Raw genomic sequence first — 8,456 nt, forward strand, 5'->3', positions numbered from 1 at the left:
TATCATCTGTCAACATCCTACACTTTTATTTTTCCATTAATCAAATCCCACCAATTACTTGTCCATTCCATTTTCTTACCACTATGAAGAAATTGCAAAAGTTGACATGTAACATGTTTCTAACAAATCTTATTACTTACATTCTAAATTATCAGATTACCAGGAAAAGATTGTGATATAGTTATTACTGATTTACAAGTCACTTTCATTAAATTATATCTCTAGAAAAAAGTGATCCCTTACTATAGTTCTATTTCTTGTAATACTATATGTTAAGCAGTTATTCATATTGGTCTATTTTTTAATTTGCGGTCTAATCGGAACTAATATTACATTTATTCTATTGTTTGCTTGTGTAATGATATTTTCAACTACCGTGGAATTTCCACGGGCTCTGCTAGTATTAATCTACATATCCTCTCTATATATGAAGTACTATTTCCTGCTAAAGTAAATTACCAAAACTACTGAATTCGTTTTGAAATTTGGAAAAGAGATTCGGTGCATGATAATGGCTGACATCATATACAGGCATGTCGATAGTTGAACACACACACACACACACTATATATATATATATATATATATATATATATATGTGTGTGTGTGTTTATTTTTTAAATATTGTTAATTTCAATGTATACCGCTTTCATTTAATGGGTGGAGACTTATGATAAAAACTGAATCACCGTTAATTTCGAGTAAATCTCAATGTATCTATTTTATAGGTGCAGAGCATATATAGTACAAAAGTTTGTTGAAATTTAAAGACTTACATTTTTTTTCTTTTTTATAACTTTTGTTTATTTCATCTTGGATTTCTTCATTACAGCCGTTTCATTAATGGGATGCCAATTTTATGATTTCATGTTTTCATAAAAATCTCCTTTCTCACAAACTCATCAGATGTGATTTCCATTCGATGTTACCAATAAAAAGTTAATTTTGTACATGATAAACTTGGTGAAAGAGATTTTATGAATGCATAAAATCATAAAACTGCCAGACTCGATAACGATTGCCTTAACTTTACGGTTGCTTTGTACACATGTTTGGGAAATGCAGAATCCACTAATACTGCTGTGGTTATAAGGTTCATATGCCTAGATAATCTACGCATAATTGTGTAGATTATCTAGATATAGTGCTCGCAATGACATCATTTGATAGATCATAGGCATTACTGGCTTCTCATCAATCCTCGAACCATTTGGCCAGACAGATGAAATAGCAAAAAGCAGAAGACTATTTTCCTTTTCAAACGGCTAATATTAGATGAAACTTGAGCAACATTTTTACGATTCGTCAGTTACTAAATTGGCAGCAAACTTTAAATACATATTAAAGTTAATGATCAAAATACCATAGTTTCAATAGATTTCTATTCCGATTAATTGTCAAGGAAACAAGTGAAGCAATTGACCCAGGCGTAGACATTCTCCAACCTCCTACATCTATCAATGAAGTGCCTCTCTAGGAAACATCGTGAATTGATTTTGCTCTTCAAACCATTATTCAAGGGAACACCTTGAGCCTGCTCTTGGCCTGCCAAGCCAGCAATACCTCGAATAAAACCAACACTCCCATGATGCATCACCTATCAGAACAGAACGTAACGACCATCTTATCATGTAATTGCTGTTTTTTGTCAAGTTCACAACGAAGAAGAGTATTCAAAATGAGGAAGGTCATATTTTGTTTGAGTCTTACAATAAGAACGCATTAAATGCGATATTCCCAATATTTGCTAGACGTTGAATAGACAAGGTTAAAAAAGAGCCCCCCCCCCATTCTAATTACTGTAATGTTACATCACTGAACCTATTTTATAAGTGCTTTATTGGAATGTGCTCTGCTGAACTCGTAGAAATTGTGTCTCCTCGACGTACACACTTCTGCCTAACAGGACAAGCAGCAAAATCCCATCCCTTTCAATGTTGAGTTTTTTTTACATGGAGGTCACCAGTTATCAAGGCCCGGAAGCCACTCAGGGATAAGGGTTATTGCATGTACAGTAATCAATGGGTTAGTATCGTAGTAATCATTAGTATTGGAGAATGTCTTAAGGGGCGGTCTCTAAATGTAATGCAAACAGACATCTCGCTGCTAAACTGCCCACATGGTCGTCAGCAGAATGGTCTCAAATAGTATTCCTTCACATCCAAGTAACAGTGAGCCTTGTTTAAATATGAATTACAAAAAAGAATGGGAAAATCATGAAAATAAATCGATTTGCATTTGTTCATCTGATGCGTTTCGCGATCGGAGAGAAAAGAGACGAATTGTACTTTGGTCAGAATTTGAATGAAACTCTTCTATTACTGATAGCAAACAAACTTTTTTGGTAGAGATGATAGAATTGCTTATCACAAAACAATTTAGCATCATCCAAATTCTGACTGGATTCGCAGCTGATGCGATTTTTATCAGTTTCACATACCTTGTGCTATCCACTCAGAATTATTCAGGTGTAGTTTAGCAATCTTTGCATATCAAAACTATGGTAACGCATGCATTGTATAAGTTTAGAAAGTTTTATATGGTTGATTAGTGCATCCTGAATCTGATATGATCCGTTCATGTCCAACTTAAGGTTGTGACACACGGCATAATTACGTTGACATGTATGACACACCGGTTCCCATTAGATCAACGAAGTTAAGCAACATTGAACTTGATCAATACTAAAATGGGTGACCATTTGGGAATGGCAGGTACTCGGAGATTGGAGAGGGGTGGGCGCCGCCATGTTATTCTTGCCCAAGACATGCTACCTGAAGTAATACAGCGTCCCTCACAACCCCGGAGGGTTAAGGCACTCATCCCTCATCCAAAGTTGTGAACTTATTGTTTGTAATTCTCATGGGACGGTATGGACTCATTTCTATTTTCCTTATGAAAGAAAATAGTAGCGTATACTCGAAAGTCAAGTCTTGTTAGAGTAACTCTCCTAAAAAAAAAAACAAAAAAAAAAAACAAACTTGAATGACGTCAGTTTTTCTGTTTATTCAAATTTTGGTTTTGGTTATCCTGAATCTCTCCTTCCGACAATACACATAAAGAAACATGAGAAGTGGTTATTGCGCAACTCTTGCCTTTTGGTAAACTTCTAATTGCTTCAAATACTTTTCCAAGGTTTTTATTTGCATGCCTTACATTTAAATGACACTGATATTTTGTTTATTTCTAATTTATTTTTGGCAAACGTGTTTATCATTCGGCTAGATTGACCTTCAAACCTTATCCACTGTATTATTTACTTGTTGATGCCTTTGATGCTGTTCCAGTTTGGGAAGGCGAGTTTATAGTTACTAAGCATGATACGTATTCTTAATTTCTCCAGAGAATTTATTATTATTTTTATTTGGGCAGAATAAAACTTTACTGTTATAGTAGTCATTTATTAGTTATGTTATGAGAGCATCCACTAATTGCCGGCGAAGGAAGGCAAAAAGGCGGGAAGAGAAGTAAGAGGGAGAAAAAAAAAAAAGGCTTAAAAAATCGGTACGAATCTGCCCGAGGAAAATTGAGACACATTTTTATAATCAATAAGGTTTCATTTAAACCAAAAGTAAAACTGTAAAATAGTATCACAAATCATTAATCGAAAATGCAGAATCAAAAACTCGAGAAAACCAAGTCGTAAATATCTGTATTCAAGAAAATCCGGGCAGATATACATAGTTACATAAAAAAATCGCATTGTTTTTATTTATTTATTCGCAGTTCAGCCCGGCTTTGCACGGCCCCTTCATAACTTTATGTGGATATGTACATATTAAAACATTAGCTCATGTCCAGGTAACTTGCATCTAAAATTTCAAATGTTTAGACCCAAAATTGGCGGAGGAGTTTGGTAGAGTCTGCAAAGGCCAACTCTTTCAAATTTGACCTCTTGGCAGCCAAATTTTCATTCCAAAACTGATTAAAAAGCTTCACTGCATGTCTGAATACCCTTTAGGTTGTGGGTTGGTTGTTTTTGTTTAATGTCGAATACAGTGATATTGAAAAACAATATTTTAATAGAATATATTTGTTTTTTTTTTTCAAGTCGGTTTCTATTTAACCCAGAGTTGGGACCCTAACAGGTAATACCACTCCGGGTCAGAGTGGACCTGGGAGCAATAGCAATTAAAGGGTGGTCCCCCCCCCAAAGCCCGCAACCGGGGGCCTCACCATCGGATATAGTTTAAGGTCATATCCAGGACCGAATACCCTTTATGTAAAATTTCAAAGGTAAGGACCCAAAATTGGCTGATTAGTTTGCTAGAGACCGCAAAGGTAAAATCTTTTGAACTTTAACCCCTTGGCGGCCAACGTTTCGGCCAGAAACCGAGTAAAAAGCTTGCTCTATATCCGAATACACTATGTAAAATTTCAAATGTTTAAACCAAAAATTGGCTGAGTAATTTGGTAGAGACCGCAGAGGTCAATTTTTTTAAACTTTGACCCCAATTTTTACCCCTTAGCATGTATCGTTTTGGGCTCCAATCAAATTAAAAAGTTCGATACATGTCCAAGTAATCTACATCTAAAATCTCAAGTGTTTAGACCCAGAATTAGCGGTGGAGTTTCGTAGAGCCTGCAAATGTCAAATCGTTGAACTTTGACCCCTTGACAGCCAAATTTCTGGCCGAAAACCAATTTAAAAGATGTTTCGAAATCTCAATACCCCTTATGTCAAATCTCGAGTCTGTAGATTGAAAATTAACAGAGTAATTTGGTAGGGAAATGCACACACAGACAATTTCACTTTCATGGATATATGGATTTATTTTTGGAATCCTTTGAGATGAGATTTCATAATTTGTAACTTCTTTTTGTGAACTGTTATCCCCATCTTTATAGTTATTGTTTCACCATGTTCGGCCAACTCATCCTCTGGCCTTCTTTAGATAATTAATTGCTATGGGATAAGAATGCCGAGTCTTGTAACTTATCCCCAGTAATAACTACCTCCCATACTTGGTATCTAACTACGTTTTGACCAAATAATCCTCTGGTCTGCTTGGATAGGATTGAAACCGCTATCTTCAGAGGTCAATTTGCAACCGTAGAAATCAACACCTCTATCCATTGCGCTATAGATCCCTTCATTGAATTGTCTAGATAGAGGCGTTGATTCCCTATGGTTCCAGGTGAGCATTGTCTGAAGATAACGGTTTTAATCCTACCCAAGCAGGCCAAAGGATAATTTGGCCAAAACATGGTGCGAGACAACAACTATGGAAGGTAGTAATTATTGAGGATAAGGAACAAGAATCAGTATTCGCGTCACAGGTTGTCTATGTGGTTAATGAATATATATATATATATATATATATATATATATAGAGAGAGAGAGAGAGAGAGAGAGAGAATAATTTATTCTTTTAATTCAGTTGACTTATACAATCAAGTGAATTAAAGGAATAAATTATAAGATGGTCAACATCATGAATTTTGGAATATAACTTTTTGTCATTTATTCTCTATATTGCTCTGTAATTACATTAGGCTTCTTAAATAAGGATTGATATATATTATAAGAAAATATATTTCTACAGAAATATATATATATATATTCACTTATGTTATATATATACACACACATATATATATATATATAACACTTAACATTTATATATATATATCACTTATATTTATATATATAACACTTAACATTTATATATTTACATTTATATATATACTAGTGGGGGTACCCGGCGTTTTCCAGGTGTTTGGAGGTGTGTGTGTGTGTAAGGGGGGGGGAGAGAAAGTAAAGAATAAGCGAAGTAATAACCGTGTTTAAATATACAAAAAAAAAACGATGTTAAACTTGAAAAAATCGGAAAAACCAAAACAAAACAAAAAACAAAACAAACGTAAAACTTAAAAAAAAAAAAGAAATCAGAAGAACAAAAAGCAAAAATAAGGGGGAAAGATGATGAATGTGTTCGGAAAAAGAAAAACAAACAAAAAGCGAAAAAATGGCACAAATAAACCTTCGATTCGGTTAAGTCCACGGTGCGTTTCACCCAGTAGAAAGCATAGAACGAAAAGGAACATTAAAATTCCATTCTAGTTTTTTTAAGCAACTACAAAACGAAACAAAACGAAAAAATGGCATAAATAACCCTTCGATTCGGTTAAGTTCATGGTGCGTTTTACCCAGTAGAAAGAATAGAACGAAAAGGTACGTTAAAATTCCATTCCAGTTTTTTTAAGCAACTACGAAGTAAAGAAACCCCAAACCTGTGTTCCTTCGTAACTCTCTCTTGTGATCGATTGTAAGTGGTGGTGGGGGAATGAGGAATTAATTAGAGAGAAAAGATTTTACTACTTCCATTGGTTTTAACCGATTGTGGCAGTTAATTCTCAGCAGAAATAACATAGGAATCTACGATTATCGAGGAAGTAGAGAGGTAATAGGCCTATGCCACACCTCAGATATTGTGCTGCAGTTTGTGTATATTACATTCGCATGAAATGTCTTGATTTTTAATCCTATTAAGGTCAAAACAATAAAGGGGAAAATGAGTTCATTTTTATATATATATATATATATATAAGTAGGTTGTAGTTTGCTTGAAGCATTGTTGAAGAAAATTATCAGGTAAAATTAAAAGCCAAGAATAATGCGAGATTTTTTTTTTTATATAGAGTAAAATTAAATGCAAACAAAAGAAATAAAGTTCTTTTTTTGTTGTTTGTTTTTTCTTTTTCACACAAATTTTAACTCTAAACAACAGTAATTTTTTTTTTTCTGTTGTATTGAATGGTGATATAAATCTCAATATATTTCAGACTTATTAGTCCATTTTCAAGAGAAGACAGCGGAAGAGTGTTCAAAATTGGAAAAGTAGCCGCAGAGTTTGCCACGTGATACCGCGAAATATAGAACAAAAATGACGTTAGGAGAACGTTAAAATAAATCAGTTGATGTTTGAAATACTTGTTGCGTTTGTGAATCAAGGGAGATGACTATTCAAGCAAGGTTTTTTTTTTAAAAAAAAATTCCAGTCTATTGTTTAGTGTGGGAGTATTTTTTGAAATAATTAAAGATTCAAGGATACGAAGTTGACCTACGTTTCTTGAAGAAGCAAGAATGTTGATGTGAAAATCTGGTTCTGAATTAATGCAAGTGCGAATATGTTTATAGAACGACGAAGCAGTAGTGTTTAAGTGCTCTTTAATGCGGTGATGAAGCAATCTGGTAGTGCTTCCGATGTAAGATGCACTGCATTTAGCGCATTGTAGGTCGTAAACAACGTGGTTCTTAAAGCATAAACCTGTGTGTGATATTGGGCAATTAGAGAGTGAACAAGGGGAAGGTGTATGCGATGGATGTTTTCGGTTGAGCTGTTGTCTTAAAGTAGATCCAGTGTGGATGAGTTGAATGTTGAGCCCCTCGCTGCGGATGGCTTTTCGGATTGAAGATGAGATTTTGTCACTGAGGAAGGGTAGTTTTAGAAAACAATTGTTAGAGAAGGGTCGGGTGTTGCGTTTTTTCTTTTTAAGTGAGGATAGGATCGTATTAGGGTAGCCGTTTAGTGAGAGGGTCTGTAGGAAATTGTTAGTGTGTGTATGTTTGTCGGAGATGTTAGTGCATTTGTCTTGTATGCGTGAGATTTCGGCATGTGCGTAGTTTAGTTTGTCCTTGAGAGGTAGCGCAGATTTGAAATGTACGAAGAGGCGTTTGCTGGCGGGTTTTCTGTAGAATTCAGTGCATATGGCACCATTTTTTTTTATTTGTATTTTAAAATCAAGTAGAGAAAGAGATTCCGAAGAGTCTGGATGTTCTATAGTAAATTTTAAGTTTGGGTCGGCGTTATTGAATTTGTGGAAAATGTTAATAGCTTCTTCGCGGGAGTATGTGATAATTAAAATGTCATCGATATATCTAGTAAAAAGGAGATAAGAATAGCAGGTACTAAGGGTGTGTCTTTCGAGTTTGTCCATATAAGCAATGGCAAGAATACCGGATAGACTGGAGCCCATGGGTAGTCCAGATACTTGTTTGAACGTGTTTTGTAGGAAAGTAAAGTAAGTGTTGTCTACTATAATACGGAGGAGTTGTAAGAGATCTCCTGGAGTAATTCCGAAGCATTGTGGGTTTTTAGATGCTATAATGGCAGACATTATAGCATCTAAAAACCCACAATGCTTCGGAATTACTCCAGGAGATCTCTTACAACTCCTCCGTATTATAGTAGACAACACTTACTTTACTTTCCTACAAAACACGTTCAAACAAGTATCTGGACTACCCATGGGCTCCAGTCTATCCGGTATTCTTGCCATTGCTTATATGGACAAACTCGAAAGACACACCCTTAGTACCTGCTATTCTTATCTCCTTTTTACTAGATATATCGATGACATTTTAATTATCACATACTCCCGCGAAGAAGCTATTAACATTTTCCACAAATTCAATAACGCCGACCCAAACTTAAAATTTACTATAGAACATC

The sequence above is a fragment of the Euprymna scolopes genome, chromosome 1, assembly GCF_053919585.1.
Source record: "Euprymna scolopes isolate OS-2025 chromosome 1, ASM5391958v1, whole genome shotgun sequence".
Taxonomy (NCBI): domain Eukaryota; kingdom Metazoa; phylum Mollusca; class Cephalopoda; order Sepiida; family Sepiolidae; genus Euprymna; species Euprymna scolopes.